We start from the raw sequence: 19992 nt of genomic DNA, 5'->3' as shown, positions 1-19992 counted from the left end.
AAGACATTTAAATAAAATTTCACATTTTAATTCAATAAAATCTGAGAAGTGATGATGTCAAGAAGAAAAGAAAAAGTGGCCAAGGTACTCTCTCATCGAGCACAGTGAAAAGAAGTCATTTTATTGTTGATATTAAGAGAAAATAAGTCCAAATCTATTTTTAAAACTTTTTAAACAAAATCACCAGTAAATTGGAAATATATGTGTTAGAAATCACTAGAGGAAACAAAGAGGACTTGATCAATAAAACACATTTCCTGTGTATATCTTCTACCCTATGACAATTGTTCAAGGCAACTTTAGAAGAACTCGTTTCAATACTTGTGTTTATTTGTTCCTCTGCTTTATTCTATCAAGCCAAAGATGTCTTCTAAATAAAGGCTCTGTGTATGGAACATTTGGTGCTTGTATTTCTTACACAATCAATAATGTGTTTCTGAAACCTGTACTGTCATCAGACCTGGTTTTGTTGGGATTAACACTGAGAATGGAGGTGAGAAAAAGCATGTGGAAAGAGAACCCTGCCAAGCAGTGAGTGATGACACCACGACACCTGAATGGACCCCAGTGATTGTGGGAGTCTGAAGTGGTCCCCTCAATGAATGTGGCAGAAAAGATGCTTTTGTTCAGAGGAAGCAGGATTTGTTGTGGGCTTTGAGTGACGGTTAAGATTTGGAAAGGCAGGAAGACAGAGACCCTGAGAAAGAGCAGCATTCAAAACAGCAAGAACATTTGGCCAGATTGGAGGAATTACGAGGGGACAATGAATGATAAAATAGGGAAGAGTTCTTAGGATGTGGAAGTTACTGAATGCCTGTCTTAAGTTCTCAGGGATCAAGCCCAACATGGACAGGAAATGTGTTTGCGCGCGCGTGCGCGCGCACGTGCATCCCTGAGGGCCTCTTGAGTTTTAGGATTTTAATGCAATGGTTAAGGGGCTCCTGGCTGGCTCAGTCGATTGAGCACCCTGTGCTTGATTTCTGCTCAAGTCTTGATCTCAGGGTCATAATGAGATCGAGCCCTGAGTCGGGGCTCCATGCTCAGACCACAGTCTGCTTGGGATTCTCTCTCTCCCACTCTTTCTGCTCCCCAACCCCTACTCCAATGCACATGCTCTCTCTAAATAAAGAAAATCTTTGAAAAGAAATAAATAAATGCAATGGTCAAGAGTAAGAAAGGCCTAGCCTCAAAGTGTCCCCTGTATAATCTTAAGCTAGTTCTTTAGTCTCATCTTTAAAATGGGGTAAAAAATTAATCTCTGTCCCATAGGAGTTTTTGAATATTACATGGGTGACCATATGCACAGTGTTTAGAACAGTGCTTGGCACACAGTGCATGATACAGTCTAGCTGTAGTTATTACTCTATGAATTTTCTCTTCTCTGCCAGTCCTCCTTCCCATTGCCTATGAAATTTATTTTCTTAGGCTGTAAGCAGATGAATGACATGATGAAGGTGATGCCTTAGAAAAATTAATCTGGTAGCAGAGCCCAATGTAGATGAAGAATAAAGAAAGAACATTGTTGCAAGAGAGGAAGAGGCTTCCAATTCCAAAACACTATCAGAGAATGTCTTCACCAGACAACTTGGTCAGTGCTTTTTCCTACTCTGCTTTTAATTATTGTTGAAGGCCATTGAAAGTGCTATAGAATACTTATTTTTCCATTTGCAGTCAGTTTAGGTCGAACTGAGCAAGATAACCCATTTTGACCATTTTCACATACACCTTTTAAAATGAGTTCTTTTTCAGAGTCTTCTCTTGCGAGCAGAAAAGCTTTTGCAAAAATCTTTAAATGAAGAAGGGAATCCAGCCCAGAACTTTCTGACCAGACATTTTATAGGCATGTCCTCTGGACTAAAGCTCAATTTACCTTTTATGTAATTTCCAGAGGTACCAGGAATCCTTTTTTGTTGTTCAGTGTCGCTGGTTCTCAGGAGAACAAGGCAGGCTTCATAGCAAACAAACCCTGTTCCCTTGTATTCTTAATTCTCTTGTGTGGTTTCTTCCCCCCTCCCTCATGTTCAGAAGTATGCTGTGGTCACAACAGTGCAAAGTGTGAGTGCTTGACCAGAAATACCACAGACGAAAAGAAGTTGTTGAATATGTTACTAACTTTCAGATTAGTGAGTCCTTTTCTTTTTAGAGAACAATTCAGCATATTTTTGAAATGAATTAGGACCTAATGTTTGGATAACTTCTATTTATGTGGTGTGTATAGTCCACTCCAGCTCAGGGAAGCAGACAAATGGGGTCAAATGAACAGGAATGAACCGTATCTTGGGTTCTTATCCCTACCAACTATGGAAAGTCCTACAACTCACTGCGAAATGCTCAGATTATAATCTGTGGTTCTCTAGGGGTTGCTCCTATGTATCGCCTACCACCTGTCATCTACCTCAATGCTACCATGCTACATTCTTCCTTCTCTTCTTAATCAGCATCATTTGGCACAGGTGATCTCCACTGCTGAGGTGTCACCAGGAGGGCTGTCCTGTGTGAAATGTGGCACCTCACCTTCCTGGATGTGCCAAGGAGTAGAAGGGTGCCATTGTCTTGGAGACTTCGATTAGCCAAAGTTCAGCTGCATAGTGCAAAGAAATAGGGAGAATGTAGATTCTCTCCATTTTGTACAGTACTCGGTGACATGGATTCCCACAGCAGTGTTAGCTGCACCCCAGTTTCTATAAAGTTTTTAGTAAAAATTGCTTTATCATTTTTTAAAAAAATTTGAAGATCCCAGCCCAGCCCAGCCGACAGCTGGACTTAAAGACAAATTTTGAGTAACTATACAGGAACACATCATTTTTTGAACCAAGCCCATGTGCAGAATTCTATCTTCTTTTAAATTGAGTTTCTTCTAGTAAATCTGTTGGTCCCTGATATCAGCACACTCAGGCCGGCAATCCTAGATATTGGCACCATTTGGATTCTAGCTGAGACTCCAAATACATCGATATTTTTTACTATACTGCCCTTACAAAAGTGCTGTAGCATAAGCGTTAGCCAATTTTTTCCTTTTGTTTTCAAGCAGTTTTATACAATTACTAAGTTTGTGGCTATGGTTATGGTGAATTTATGCAACTACATTCTGCCCTCGAAAAGCAGTCTTCTTTGTATCTTTGCGTGTTCGACTTCATTTTACAGAGAAAATTGCTCTGATGCAAACCTTTCATGTAGAGCTTCCAAATGAAGCTTGGGATCAATTTATAATGAGTCTCCTGTTTTATTTTGTGTAATAAAATGAAGCAAGAGTGGAGCTTTTTGAAGAGTAAGAGCTCCTTGAAGGCAGGCCCAAAGTTGTATTCATCTTCTTAATCCCATGCTTAGCAGTGATACCTGTTTTAGAGAATTTGGTCAATACATGTTGGCTTCATTAATTACTCTACTGCGGGCATTAATATTTGAAAACAAGTGAACCGGATCTCTAGGGTGGGATTGATTTTAGTCAACTCATTGCTACAAAACATTTATGTATCTTTGCAACTGTTAAAAGGTCTTACATCCTTCAAGGTTTATTTCTAATATTGCCTCCTCTCAGAACTGTTTTCCTTATCAGTCCCCACTCAAAAATATTTATTTCTTTTTTGAAAATATATTTTTCAAAAGCAAAATGAAGTCTTTGGTCCTATTGGAAATGCACTGAAGACATTCACCCATGGCAGTAAGAGGCAGATGGAAATTCAATCTTTATTGGATTACACGGTTTTAGATGAATGTAATGACCAGGTTTACAAATCCATTCTGTGTCCTGACTCTTTCCTGACCTGGTTTGGAAACTTTGTGTAAAGTGGCACTTTATCTCTCGTTAATTCTAAAGATGACAGACACTGGATTTCATTGTCTAGTTAGTGGAAGCTGCGTTCTCTGATTAGCTGCCTTGCCCTTTTTGAGGCTTTGATTTATTGGGGCAGAGGAAGCACTGGCTTTTGTATGTGCTGAAAGGAAACTAGGGTAAGGAATAATTTATAGTTCTGTCTTTGCAGCTGAACAAAAAATAAAGGTTATTTTCATTATATTGCTATAGGAACTGCTCTAAAACAAAAGAAAGATACTCTAATAATGGAAACCCAAAGAATGATATTGAGCTCCTGTTTCAGTTAACTTAAAAAAAAAAATGGTTAAAATCCTACTTTGAAGCAGATTGGCCCTTCTGAACTCTTATCTTAATTTCACAGAGAACAATGTTTCTTCCAATTTGGCACTGGGGCTTTGTAGAGTAGCATTTCTGCAGCTCTCAGGCAAGTTACATTTGCCAAAACAAAGCGTGGGTGGAAGGTAGCAGGAAAGAACTGACTGGTAGCACTTTTCACCTGGGAAAATGTTGCCAAAAAGGAATCCAAAATAGAAGTGCCCAGGAGAAAGTGCTCAAATGTCCATGCAAAACAAACAAAACAAAAAGGATAGCCAACATTAAATGTGTCCCAAGTTGTTTGGGCTCTCCAAGTTCTCACTTTTCTGCTTTTCATACTTGACAAAGCCTGTATTTTGGCCCGTGATCTGCTACACAATTCCCTCTATTAAAACATATTAGGTAACCTCACAGAATCAGAGTATTTTCTATAACAGAATACATTGTGAATTTCCCCTTCCGAGCCAGCCAAGACTTTGTGTAATCAGAACACTGCATGTGCAAACTCTTCCAGTCTTATGGATCATTCCACATTCCCACTGTGGCTCTGAGACTCAAGAGTAAGTTGGATTTCAGGATCTGGAGTAGGGAGTAGGTGAAGAGTAGGAATGAATTCCATTGGTGAATGGGGTGGGGTCGGGGGAGGAGAGCACTCTAAGCTGTGAATAGCCGCAGGGGCAGATGACGGAAGGTAGCAAAGTTCAGGGTATGTTTGGGGAATGATAAATCATCAGGTTAATAACAGGTAACATTTTTAGGCACTTACAATATGCCAGCTACTAACTCAATTAGTTGTTAAAGCAACGTTATGCGGAAGATATTTTTATTATCACCATTTTATAGGTGAAGAAATGGAGGGCCTAGAGATCTCAGCCAAGCTCACGGAGCTAGAGTAGCAAAGCTAGTATTTGAGTCTAAGACGGTGGGGTTCAAAGCATGAGCTCCTATAACTTCAGGGCTATCTGTAACCTCTCTACTTGATCAGAGAAGAGGGCCTTTTTCAGAGGAGGAGAGAGCAGTAGACAAGTGCCAGATAATATGGAAGTTACAGAGCCCTCAGTCTCTTTTTCTAATAGTTTTGTGGACATCTCCACATGGATATAGTATCTGCCCTTCAAATTCAACCAGTCTAGGGTCGCCTGGGTGGATCAGTTGGTTAAGCGTCTGCCTTCGGCTCAGGTCATGATCCCAGGGTCCTGGGATTCAGTCCTGCATCAGGCTCCCTGCTCAGCGGAAAGCCCACTTCTCCCTCTGCCTCCTGATCCCCCTGCTTGTGCGCACGCTCTCTCTCTTTCTCTGACAAATAAATAAGATCTTTAAAAAAAAAAAATCCAACTGGTTTAAAGACAAACCTCATTAACACTTCCATATTCCTGGGCAACCCTCCCCTGGTAGTTGGCAGTATCAGGGTTACAACGGGAACTCATGCACACAGGCCGGAGCCCTTGGAGTCAAGGTGCACCCCCTTCCCCTTAAACCCACTCCCCGTTAAGTCTCTCCCTCCACCCTCTTGTTCCAGTTCAGCTAGTCTTGTTTCCCACTTTCCTGGTCTCACCTGGACTGGTACAACTGCTTTCTAACACAAGTTCTTTTCTTCCTATCTTCTCCTGGCCCCTAATATATCTTACAGAGACCAGAGAAAATCTTCAGAAACCTGGGCTCCGGTCGTATCACTCTCCTCAAAACTTCATGGCTTTCCGTAGATCTGCCTGCAGAATTCTGTCCAGACTCCTCAGCCTGGCTTTCAAGGCCCTCCATGACTGGGTCACAGCCTTCCTTTCCAGCCCTACCTTGTCTAAGACTCCTTACGGATGTTAACTTTCTGAGATCACTCATCAGACTCTCCCATGACCTGCCTTACACTCTAGCTTCTACTCTACCACTTGTTAATACCCCCATTCCACTCTTAAAACCTTTCCTCATTCTCTCAGGTCAAATTAGTTACTCCGCATGTGAGTTCTCCCGTAGCATTGTGCTGATACTTCACACTTCAGATTCCTCTATTAACTGCATCATGGCATAGCTTTTTCGGTTTAAGATTTTCTCCCCAGTTAAATTACAAGATGCCGGGTATTGTCTTATGCATCAGTGTGATTCTATTACTTAGTAGTAAGTTCATTGACATGAACTCTGCTGAAATAAAGACATACTTACCTAGTCCTGTGCAGAGGCTACCTCTGAAAGTGAAATTAATGGCTCCCTGTTTACCTCCCTTAACCAGGGGATTATCCTTGATAACAGACCATACCTTGAGGGAGTGAGGATTAATGAAGCCACACAGGGCAGGGTGACTTAGAAACATACCCAAAGTTGTTCACTTGGGGTGTTTACAACACCCAAACCAGACTAATTCACTGAAATGAAGGAAGAAAGAGTTTATGAATTCTTTACCTTGGGGTATTCTTAATATGGAAAACTTTCATACAAAAGAGAGATCCCAAGTCATTCTCTATTTAGCTTAAGGCAAATTGGACAGGCAGACTAGGACCCCACATAGAAATGAAATATAGAAATATGTATTATGAATATGAATATATATATATATATTCCACTGACTGTAATACAGGCAAGTAAAAGAACGTGATATAATAACCTACATTTCAATATGTAAAGGCTCAGTTTAGGGCTACAGTGAGGGACCTGAGTGTAGAAGCTGCACCTGCAGACTCAGTCGGGTGGGTGGTCTCAGTAACTCAAACCCGTAAGTGGCATTGCTGGGAAAGTGCCGAAGAAGACAATGTGCAGCCTTCCTTTGGTTTACATAGTAGTTATAAATCTGGGAAAGTCAATGCACATTAAAATGATGCAAAAACATAGATTGTTTTTATGTATAAAACAGAGTTAAGTTCTAGACTCAGACAATTATAAACAGATGGTTCACCTAAACAAATGTCTGATAAAACATCCACAAGTTGTGCAGGAGGCAGAACAACTCTTTTTTGGGCAGTTCTGTCACGGAGTATTAAAATCTCTGGCTCCCTATAAATGCCAATAGGACTCCCAAATATTTTGACGACTGAGAATAGGCCCAACAATTTCCAGAATGACCCCTGGTAGGCAAAATTGCCCCAGTGAGAATCCCCAAACTAGGTCACTTGGTTTATGAGGAAGTAGACTCAAAGATGATAGTGACTTTTCTAGAAAATAGTAAAGCCAAAACTATAAGTATAACCCATGTCTCTTGATTACTAATCCAGTGCCAATTTCTTGGGCCTATTTATACAAATAGAGCCATATATATGCATTTGTTACATGTGTATATATTCACACATATATGATGACATTTACTTTGTAGGAAACCACTCAGTCAGGGTTTGACTAAGTCTGATTCATAAAAGATGGTTCTGATATTTTGATTAAAATTAGTTCAGTCAGGGGGTGCCTGGGTGGCTCAGTTGCTTACATCTGCCTTTGGCTCAGGTCATGATCCCAGGGTCCTGGGATTGAGTCCCCCATCAGGCTTCCTGCTCAGTGGGGAGTCTGCTTCTCCCTTTACCCGTCCCCCCTACTCATGATCTCTCTCTCTCTCAATAAATAAAATCTTTAATAAATAAATAAATAAGTTCAATCATACTGCTTAACTCGAGTAAATAATTCTGTATCTAAACATGGAGTAAGGGCAGGATAGTGTTGCATTTCCTAATTATTACAGGCTCTTCCATTTCTAATCATATGGCTAGCTAGGTAATGAGACTTTCTTCCCACTGAAAGCAACAACTTTCCATTGAAAATAACTGCAGAATTGGGTAAGTCCCCATGACCATCCTTACTTCTGATACCAATTTCAAGTTTGGGGCTCCCCAAGATACCCACATGTTTGACAATTTGCTAAAAGTACTTACGGGACTCCCTAAAAGACATTATATTGGTGGTTATTGTTTATTACAGTAAAAGGAGACATATTAAAATCTGCCAAGGGCAGAGAAGGGGAGAAGAATCCAGGAAAGCTTCATGTATGAAGCCTCCATTACTTTGTCCAAGTTGAGTCATGGCTAGAACTAACTTCTTCCAGAATGATGTGTGACCATATACACAAAGTATTGCCACAAAGGGAAGATCATCTGAGCCTCATGGGCCAGAGCTTTTATTGGGACTTGGTCACTGAAGACATGGTTGATAGCCTGTGTAGGTCACCCTCCAGAGCTGATGCTGAGTGACTCCGAGCCCCCACCCTAAATCCCATTGTCAGACTATTGGTGTGACCTCAGGCCCTTAGGTAAACCAAGACACTCTTTTCAGGCAGTACATTCCAAGGGCTTAGAGATCAACCTCCCCAGAACCAAGACCAAAGGCCAGACCTCTCTTTGAATAAGGTAAATTCCTTACTATACAATAAACTAAGTTGCTACAAAATATTTAAAAGCCCCCTTTTTAGGAACATCACGGCACTGACAACAGAATTATTAGGCCAAAATTAAGTGAAGGTGGTACCCAGAGAGGTAAGCAATCCTTGAAGCCCCTTCCCTTGAGGACAACTGCATGGCTGGTGGATTTGTCAATTTGGCCTCAAATGTGTGGGGAGCCAGAAAAAGCCCAAGGTGAGAGCTGGAAACAGTAGACCTCTCTGCTCATTAGGCTGGACCCTCAAAGTGAAAGGGCAAACCAGAAATAGTTACCTCACACCCTCCTCCCAGAGAATGCAAGGATATTTACCTGGAAACCAAGCAGTGATGGAAGGACGGAAAGCTGACGTGCAACTGCATACTAATCCCAATAAAGATTTGCAGCCTAAACTCCCAGGTTTGCAGTCTAATGAAACCCAGGCTGTGAATTTTGTTTAAAGTGGCTTTAAGTTGGCCAAGCCTCCAACACTTGGAAGGAGAAAATTCCAATCCTCTCTGGGGGAGCACACCTTTATCATAGGCCTCAAAGAATTCTCACAAATATATATTTTTTTAAGATTAATTTATTTATTTGAGAGAGAAGGAGAGAGAGAGAGCAAACGGGTGGAGGGACAGAAGGAGAGCGAAAATCCTCAAGCAGACTCCCTGCTGAGCTTAGAACTCGATGCAGGACTCGATCTCACAACTCTGAGATCATGACCTGAGCCGAAATCAAGAGTTGGATGCTCAGCTGATGGAGACACCCACACATGCCCTCACAAATAGTTTTCTGAAAGAAATGAGCATCTTACAGTAAAAGATACCTGAGCATGTAAGGAAGGAAGACACAAGAGTAAGAATGAACAGTATAAGAGACAGCAGGCACAGGCCCACAGATGCTTTAGATTTGAGAAGTATCTGACTAGTTTTAGATAAAACAACTATGCTTTCCATGCTTCAAGAAATTTAAAACCTTGGGGTGCCTGGGTGTCTCAGTGGGTTGGGCCGCTGCCTTCGGCTCAGGTCATGATCCCAGGTGCTGGGTTCGAGCCCCGCATCGGGCTCTCTGCTCAGCGGAGAGTCTGCTTCCTCCTCTCTCTCTGCCTGCCTCTCTGCCTACTTGTGATTTCTCTCTGTCAAATAAATAAATAAAATCTTTAAAAAAAAAAAGAAATTTAAAACCTTAATTGCTGCAAAAGATATTAGGAGAGCTTAGAAAGGTAAACCTCTTAGAATATCCAAGATTGAACCTCTTCACATAATACTCACATGCACATAGACAATAAATAGAAATCACTGATCTTCTGGAAATGTTTACAGAGCTATGACTAGCTAAGTTGGCTATAATCAAGAGTGCATTCTAACCTTTGAGACTTTGAACAAAAAAAAGTGGAAATTTTAGGATTTGCATTATGCAGTGCTCACTTAATCTGCCTTATTGTAAAAATAAATTAAGTTGGGAGGCACCTGGGTGGCTCAGTGGGTAAAGCCTCTGCCTTCAGGCTCAGGTCATGATTCCAGGGTCCTGGGATCAAGCCCCCGCATCGGGCTCTCTGCTCAGTGGGGAGCCCGCTTCCTCCTCTCTCTCTACCTCTGCCTGCCTCTCTGCCTACTTGTGATCTCTGTCTGTCAAATAAAAAAATAAAATCTTAAAAAAAAATAAAATAAGTTGGGTCTACCATTTATTAGCTATTTGGTCTTGGGGAAATCACTTAATATCTTTACAGTCTAAGTTTTCTGGGAAATGAGGGTAATAACAGCAGGCACTCCACTGTTGGTAAATGAGGGCGAGAAAAATATTGACTTCCTGAGGAGCTAATGAGACAATGCGAGTAAGGTGCTTAGCACACCTGATGTGCAGTCAGTGATCAATGTATGCCAGCTTCTTTTTAAATCGGAAAATGCCCTGTTTAGAAATGGATGAATTACGGGACGACTATTCACTTGACAAAAGTGTACAATACGGTAGTCCTTTAAACAGTGGTATATCTAAGACCCACTGATGAAAATATTGCTCTACTGGTAGACTCGCGTGTCACAGACACAGGGAGGGCAGCCAGCAGAGACCACCCTTCACAAGTCTGCCTGGTCAGGCCGCTGCGTGCTGCCGGTTCCAGCTCTAGTTCCTTCTCCCTTCTCCCTTTCCTCTGATTCCCGCAGCTTTCTACTCCTGCAACACTGGGAACAGCTGGATGCATCTTCAGCAAAATAACACTCGGGACCCATGAAAGCGATTTTACTACTTTTCTCTGTTGTTCAGGTTGAACACATCAACATGGCCAGAGTTTTCCAAAGCTGTAATCATCCCTATTTTAGAAGCTTTGCATGTTTAATTATATCCCACTTGAGAGTGGAGCCGAGGGAAGACATTTCATGGAGTGACGGCCTAATGTAGCTGGTCTGATTCATTTAGAAGATGAATTTCCTGCTCCTACATATGTTTTCTAGTACTGTCTCATGCCTGTTTTTATGTTTCAAGGGGCCCAAAGAAAGAATTTGGCCTGTAGGCTAAGTCTACCCACTGCCTGTTCATATAAATAAAGTTTTATTAGAAAAGAGCCACAAATAAGTATTCACTTAAGTATTGTGGAAGTCTGCTTTCTTGCTACTACCAGAGGGTTGAGTACTTGTGACAAAGACCTTATGGCCCATAAGATCCTATGCTGTTTACTATCTGGCCCTTTATAGGAAAAGTTTGCTGAACTCCTGCCCTAAAATGTTATTTTGTTGCTGATACCTGTTTTCCTGGATGCCTTTTCTCCCCCCTCATCTCTCTCTATCCTCTTGCTTGTTCATTGTGCTCAAGTCAACTGGTCTTTCAGTTCCTAGGAAAGATCTTGGTTCTCACCTTTCCTGTTCGGGGAATTACTGCAAGATGTTGCCTTGCCCTGGACCAATCCTCTCTGTCTGGAATAATGTCTTTCCAAAGCTAACTGCATCTCGTCTTTCATGTTCTGGCTCATGTCCCCTCCTCAGAGAAGCTTCCTTAACCAACCACTCTATCTAAATAGACCCTCCCACACACTGAGCTATTCTTTTTCATATTAGTCTGCTCTTTTCCTTCAAGCACTGACCATGATTGGAAATTACATTATTTTGTTTGTTTATTGACTAGTTTAAGGCCTTTCTTCTCTCTCATCTGTGAGCTCCATGAGTGAGGAACAATATCTGTTTTGCTCATCACTCTACCCCCAGAGCCTGGCACATAATAGGTGCTCAATAATTAATTGCTAAATAGGAAAATAAATAAATAAATAAGTGGCAAACTTGTGTGAATATTGACCTTTTTATCTTGCAGTTTGGATTTTCTCCTTCAATGGGTCACCTCGCTCAGATAATGTTTGTTATATTTTCTCTTCTTTGCTCCAAATGATCAATATCATACTATACTTAAAACTTTTTCACCCCTTTGTGGTAATTTCTCTTCTAGCTTGATGCCATCTGCAAACTTAATGAATGCTATTTGGTTATTTATGTGGTTAGGAGCAGAATGATGAAGACAGGCTGTACTGACTACTTTGCTGCCTTTGGGTCATTTCAGTAATAGGAACACTGAGTCTTCCCAGACAAAGTATCAGCTGGCTCCTGAATGAGATGCTGGAAATAGTATATTGGGATATTAATGAATACCTTGTAAATTGCATAATGTTTGTTTCTGGAATATTTGTGTATTGAATGCCAGTATGCATTTTGATTTCCAGAAGAGTCTTCCCATAAGTCAAAATTGATTACACATATATTCTCTAATTATAAAAATTTTCCTTTAAAAACTGTCTGCAGTAAATGACTCTTCAGAGTAAAATGAGATGCAGGAAAATAAATGAAAATCCTTATGCAATGTGCCAATTATGGCTCTGATTAAACTGTATCTCTGTTTGCGGTGAAGGCTCTACCAAAATGAAAGGTCTGCTCTTGCCGGTTCTAGCAGACACATGTTCTCACCTACCACTCCATCAGGCCAGCCTCTGGGTAAAATCGGACAGCTCCCTAGCAAATCCACAGTGGGAGCCTGTACAGAGCCTGCAGGTAGGGCCAGAGTTCTCAGAATGTAGTTTCCACACCAGCAGCATCGCCAGAAACTTATTACAAATGGAAAATTTGGGTCCCACCCCAGACCTGCTCAAACAGGAACTGGGTGTGGTAGGAGTAGAGAGGGGAGGGAAGTTAGCAATCTGGGTTTTAACAAGCCCTTCAGGAGAATCTGATGTAGGTGAACTACAGAGGTAGACAGAAAAAAAGTGACTCTCAAGTAGACCCAGGGTAAACCCAGTCTGTGTGTAGCTAGGGAACTTGTGTTTTCACTCCCTTATGACAAGTACAGAACGCCTCCAGCTGTATGCTAAAGAGTGAGGCTTCCAGTTGTATCCCTTCTCTTTGGATACCTGCTAAGAAACTGCTTCTGGGGTGAGTCTCAAAGAGCCAATGAATATCTTCTCTGTTGTGGAGAGAACTCCCAAAGGCTGGTTTTACATTCACTTCTGACTCACATGTGAGGGATACTTGGTAAGTGGTAAGTGAGACCTTTCCTTTCCATGGTCTGCATTGCATACTTACTTGCCTGTGACCACTGATACTTCTTTTTCCAGTAAAAATGACCTAGGGTCCCCCTCATTAGCTTTCTCTACCTTGACTTCTTTCCCTGGTGGGCTGAATTGGAAGAGAGATTTTGAAATTTACAATAGTGGCTCTCACCTTTCACCTTATGGGGGCATCAGAACCACCTGGAGACTCCTGAAGACAATGACTGCTGACCTCTCCCTATCGCCGCTGAAGTTCTGATCCCGTAGGTTTGGGATGGGGCCCAGAATTTGCATTTGTAACAAGTTCCCAGCTGATGCTGATGCTGCTGGTCTGGAGACCACACTTTGAGGATCACTAATCTAGAAGAGTAAAAAAAAAACAAAACAAAAAAACAAAAAACAAAACCAAAAAAAACAAAAAAAACAAAAACACTTTAATTCATCAGACAGTACGTGAGTGTTTAAAACAGACGTGTTTCTTAGGTACTCATCCAAAGCTACTCCTAACAGGGAGGACTTTTAGAATTTTTTTTCCAGCTTCACACTACTCAATATGGGGAAGAGTTGGTGGTATGCTGAAATACACTGGCCCCAGATAGAGAAAGTCATTTCCACACCTCTCTTTCTACTTCTGTGTTCAGTGACATCATCTTGGTGACTTGGAGTCATCCATGGTAGCAGAATATAGACTATGAAAATCAGATAAATTCTACGAATCAGGGCTTCTTTTGGACCCCACCCCCACCCCCAGAGTTGATTGTTAAATGTTTAGCGGTGCAGCACTGGAAAGAACCATAAATAATGAACATATGAGGTGAGACCTGACATTTCCTTGCAGGGCGTGCATGTGAATTGGAGGGGTATGGGAAATAAAAGTCATAAATATATCTCTTTTGCACGGAAATATGAAAGGAAATGGAGAGGTTAAAAGGTTATTCAGCAGGTTTGTAGGGAAGTTGGCAGGGTAGTGAGATGATAGTATAGTATACTATTTCAATGGTGGAATCAGATACGCCTGGAACAGAATCTGGTGCTTTCGCTTATTGGATATGGGATCTTGGGAAGGGATCTGACCTCCCCAAATTTGAATTTCCTTATTTGCAAAATAGAAATAGTGTGTTCTCATGAAGTTCACATGAGAAAAGTAATTTAAAACCTAGCGCAATGCCAAACACATGGTAAATTGTTACTTTCCCTCAGGAAATGTTAATTATTATTACTACTACTAGTAGTAGTAGTATTGGTACTAAGTCTGTAAACAAATATTTACCGAGTACCTTTTACTGCACCCAGCACTCTGCTAACACCATTGATAAGTTGTGTAAACTCAAGGAGTTTACAATGTAATGCTGCCATCACATTTTCTAATCAGATTCCAAGAGGGAGAATTGGAAGGTATTTATCTAGGTACATATGCTAATAATTTGGAGTATAAATATTTACCAAAGAGGAAGTAGACCAAAAGAATTAATAGGATTATGAACTAAAAAGAACAGTGATTATGAAATATATATAACGTAAAACAATTGGTGTCTCTTATCATGCTTTGGCAATAACTGAAATAATTTCTCAGGCACTAGAACACTTTGCAAAGAATACATAAAGAATAAAAATCCTCTTGTTTAAATAAGAGAAAATGTTAGTATATGATTTAAAATGATTAAAAATGAGAACCTCTTGTTTCTTTTCAAGATAATATAGAATCATATCACCTAATATGAACTAGAGTATTAATTGGCACACCAAGTTAAACGCTATTTAAGATATAATTCTGTAGCAAGAGGACTATTTGTCTAGCTTTCCATTCTTTCTACTAGAGTACGGACTGAAATATTTATGTAGCTATTGTTGACAACAGTCAGAAGGGTCCTTTGACATATAATTTTATGAAGATATAAAAATAATCCATTCAGAAGGTTTTATTTTACCTTCTGTAAGAAGAGTGACATTATTTTATTATATAATTTTTAAAGTTTAAATATATACATCGGTAACATATGCTGAGTGGGGTTCTGATGTCAAAATCGTGTTCTTTTTCTTCAAATATTAGATGACCATCCTTCTATAGGATGAGAAGGGTCTGTTTTGGATTGCTCCTGTCCTGTATTGTCCAGATCCTCCTTACATCTTATGACTTCTACTACCTGGGTTCTGTCACATATATACGGTGTGATTTGGGACAATTAATTTAACCTCTCTGAACCTGTTTCCCCTTCAGTGAGATTGCTAAAATAATGGTTCCATTATAGAGTTGATGTGAAAATTAATTATGATAATGCTGTAAAACACTTTGCATTCTGCCCAACACATGGTAAATACTCAGTAAATAGTGGTGGGGTTTGTTCTTTCTCTCCTCTCAGGGTTCTTATTATTAGTTGCAAATTGCCTCCAGTCAATGAATATGCAAATATAACTGTTCATTTTAAGTGCAGTCTTTATAGAGGCTTTTCCTTCACTGTGCTCTGCAAAATACTGGCTGCCTGCCTTACTGAAAAACTCTAACTTGAAAAATGGCCTCTTGCTGTCGTTAGAGCCTGTCATAGCTCCATCTCTAGCCCTGAGTATGTTTTTTTATCGGGGTCCTTGGTCCTCAATTTTCATGGTTGGGGTTACTTCTTGCTAAGGGAGTTTTCTTCCTTTGGGCCTTAGATTAAGAATGGATGTCCAGTCCATAACTTCTAAGACTCCCTGGACCACAGCATTAAATATCCCCCGCTGTGTTCCAGAAGACTTGGAGGAAGAACTCAAATCAGAACACTTTAAAACTTAAAATGTATATCCTCAGGCACAGAAGCATTTCTAGAGACGGGCGCCAGAGAGGACAGAGGTGATGATGTGTAAGTCAAATGGTAAAAATTGAAGGAGAAGTGAGATGTTTGGATAGAGTCATGGAGATGAGAAGAAAAAGATATTCAGGTAGCAGTGAAGACTCCATCCCCAGAGTGTGTGAGGGGCAGAGAAAAGAGGAGAATGATTTAAAGAGAGAAAGAGGGAAAATGAAGATGGTGCCAGGAAGGGTTTCAGGAGGAAGAAGTACAGAGGATATGGCTCAACTTGTTAAGAGGGTCTGAGGGAGGGGAGCCTGGGTGGCTCAGCTGGTTTGGTGGCTGACTCTTAACGTCAGGGTTGTGAGTTCAAACCCTGCATTGGGCTCTGCACTGGTGTTGGAGCCTACTTTAAAAAAAAAAAAAAAAAAAAAAAGGAATCGAGGGAAACAAAGCAGTGAGCTGTGTGTGTCAGGCAACTCAACTGAGTGGCAGATAGGATGGGTACTTGTGAGGGGGATGATTTGTTAAGCTATATATATGCTTTCTCTTTCGCATTTCCCCTACACTATTCTGGCGATCGTTCTTTGCGTTGGAGAGGTTGAAGATTGTTATAACAGGAACACAAAGGGGGAGGAGGGATATAGGATAAATTGAGTTTTGGATAGGGGTGGGGCTGGAGTCAGGGAGAACAGGATGAAAAGGAAAGCGAGAACATTTTAAATTAGCTCCTGAAATCTGAAGTAGAATTTTGCAAGGAGGCACATTTAAGAGTGAGACTTTTTAAGACAAAGGAATCTTCTGATTCTTTTAATGATCATGAATGCGTCAAGGCCTAGCGGGCTTGACCAGAGAGGTACATTTCATTGAAATCCCTGCAGACAGGAAGAAAGGTATGAGTTGCATTCTTGTGAGAAAACCTGGCTCCTTATGTGACCTGGATAAGACAGAGGAGTTTTTTGCCTGCTCCTGAGGAGAGGTACCAGGGATATGGACTATGGCTAGGTGCTGCCACTGGGGTGGGGTGAACTGGCCTTGATGGCTGAAAACTTTGAGCCACAGTCTGGGCCGGGGATTGGATGGACATTATAAATACACCTCTGATGTTTTATGGGTTGATGGGCTCCAGGCCGAAAGAGAACAGTCCTTAAGTGCTCCAGACCTTGTCACTGCCACAGAAGCTCTGAGGACAGCAACACAAGCCTTTGGTTACTTTCTAAGTGCCACGTACAAGGATGATGCAGTGGCCCAAGGTAGTAGAGCAAGATTCTTCATAATGATAATTTTTGAGTTGATGGGTACTAGTTGACCTACAATAAATTTTCTACATTTTTACATGTGCGTCAAACATAAGTATCTGAAAACACAGAGGACATGATACATGAGACCCAATCAGTGCAGTGGGAAAAAGAAGTTGCCTTGGGAGAAATTCCAGGGCACATCATAAGAGTAAGGCATGCCATTTATTTATAACATGTGAAGCATTTGACTGTTCAAAAGGTGATATATTTTTCTCTTTGTAACTGGACAAAGATGCAGGTGTCATGGAGTGTCTGGGTGGCTCAGTGGGTTAAGCCTCTGCCTTCACCTCAGGTAACGATCTTCAGGGTCCTGGGATCGAGACCCACATTGGGCTTTCTGCTCAGCAGGGAGCCTGCTTCCTCCTCTTTCTTTGCCTGCCTTTCTGCCTACTTGTGATTTCTGTCTGTCAAATAAATAAATAAAATCTTAAAAAAAAAAAGATGCAGATGCCATATCACCCAGGTATACGGGTGTGTGAGAGCCTGCGATCCTCCCCCCAACCCCATCCCACCCCAAGTAGCACCTGTGATGAGAAAGTTGCTGGGGGGGAAGTGTAAGTGATGGGGTAGGGAGGGGAGTGGTGGAGAGCCATTAAGGAAGGCCACTCATGAAACATTTACTGTGGACTCTTCTGCAAAAATGTTAACCCCAAATATGAAGGTGATAACAGATGAAGAAGAAGAGAAAGCAATTTGAAGATGGAATAAGTCATAACTTATTTGCACCCTCCCCCACTTGGTAAAGCCCAAGAAGGGGTGACTTAACAACCATCCTTCTCAATAGGTAGTAGTTGCTGGTGAAAAATGAGTGTTGGTGAAATTCAATCATATGTTGGGTTTAGCAGGGCTCTCTTTTCAGGCACAAAAGCACTGGGGCTTTCACTGATCCATCTGCTGAAACTGCCCAAAAAAGGAAAGAAAGGGCAAAAAAGTACAAGGACAGATGACAGCAGTGTCATTTGTGAATCAGTTGACCACCCCTTCCCCCACTGGGCAAAGACGGGCACCTTGCTGCTTCTGGTCACTGCAGGGCTGTGGGAATTCAATAATCATTAGCTATTTCCTGTTCACTGGACTGGATGCAAAACAGATTCAGGAAAGTGTCAGCCACCACCCAAATGAAGACTCTTGGGAGTTAACACTCATCCAGACAGTAACTTTCCATGAGGGCAGCTGGAGGTTTTTGGTTTTTGTTATTGTTGGTGGTGTTTTTTTTGGTCATTTTGTTCCTATTTACTTGGTTTTTGTTTTGTGTGTGTGTGTGTGTGTGTGTGTGTATGGGGAGGGGGTTTTTTTTGCTAAATAAATTACATGTCTCATGTTTATAGGATTTGGTAGATACCCAAGTGTGACAGGTGTTTATTTTGTGTTAGGCTAGGATAATTTGTTATATGAAGTGGCTCTGGCATATAAAAATGGCCTTGATTCAACTTTTAAACTAAATATTTACAATTTGAAGTAATTAGCCGTTAGGACAATAACACCTGGTAGTTTTGCTGGCGTATTTCAAGAACATTTATAGTCATGGCTCAGTAACATTTATTGAACTCTGTTAGCTCAGTTGTAAATAACAGCCTGCTCTCACGCTGCTGATTGAAAAACTAAGGCAGAAAGAAGGTAAATTACCAGCTCTGGACCAGTGGCTTCATGGCACAGTTAGGATTAGAACACAGAGAAGCTGATCTGGTCCCAGGGATCTGACCTTTGAGGCATAGCAGAAGCTACATTTCAAATGCCAATCTCTGTTTTTCACGATTGATACTGGGAGAAATCTGTGACTGTAAGGATATGATATTTAATAAGAAAATATTTACTGGGTTCTTTATTCATGGGTTATAGATTACTTATGGGTCATAATCGTGAATGAAGCCACTGGAGCCCATCTTGCTATGATGGTTTCCATTACATTACCACACGGTATGAGAGAATAAATACAAGCATATCTTGTCAATAGAAGCCAAAATTCAGCTGACAGTGCAGACAGCTTCTAGAAACTAGAGGATTTGCCAGTTCTCTACTTTAGGCCTTGCAGTCTATTAGGGAAGGCTGGGAACACAGACAGGGAAAGGCATAAAATAGAGCCGCCAATAAAGAGAGCTGATTTTTCATTTGCAACAGGAATAACTGATGCTATTATGAGCTAGAGGACTTGAGAGAGAAGCCTCCGTGTGGGTAATGTGCATACCCAAATCTTTTACCATACATGCACTACATTGAAGGCCTTTACTTTCTTCTCTTATCCACCTATGGAGAAAAGCTGAATGCATGATCAACTCAATGGTAATTTCGTCTGACTGTAAAACATAAAGATATTTTTTGGCAAAACACCTCACAGGGGTGTTTTGTTAGAGAAATGAAGGCCATCTGTGCTAGCGTCTCTAGGTAGTACTTCTCTCTTCTCTTTTGTTCTGCAGAATTGCACTGCTTTGTACTCTCACTTTCAGCAAAAAAGCAATTTTGTAAATGGTGCACTCAAATGCTCTGATGAAGTTATAACTGATAAAGGCACTGAGACGAGGATGCTGCAGTGAAAAATGGGGCATGTCAAAGGAAACTGACTCGTAATCATAAAATGCGGTCAAGGTGGTAAAAAGTGGTATGCGTATTACAGGCTGTCAGTTGACCACTTCCAGGTTTGTCCACAGCCTGAGGGAACTATATCTTGTCAGAAATGCTTGTGGATGCTAATCTGTCAGCACTTGTTCAATGTCAAATTGCATCAGAGGGTTCAGTCTCCTTTTAGACTTCAACAATTGCCTGCTAGCTCTGTTATATCTCCTTTGGTCAAATGAGCTTCATTTAAAAACTGTCAGGACTTTTTCTTATGTCTCTTTCTCCATGGAAGCGAGAAGGTAGGCTGTTCTTAAAGTCACATGTACTATTTGCTTCTTTTTATAGTGATCTCTTAGATTTTTGATAGAGAATTCCAGTCTCTTCCCAGAAAACACAAAATCC

The sequence above is a fragment of the Lutra lutra genome, chromosome 6 (assembly GCF_902655055.1).
Source record: "Lutra lutra chromosome 6, mLutLut1.2, whole genome shotgun sequence".
Taxonomy (NCBI): Eukaryota; Metazoa; Chordata; class Mammalia; order Carnivora; family Mustelidae; genus Lutra; species Lutra lutra.
Note: the sequence above shows the minus strand (reverse complement) of the source record.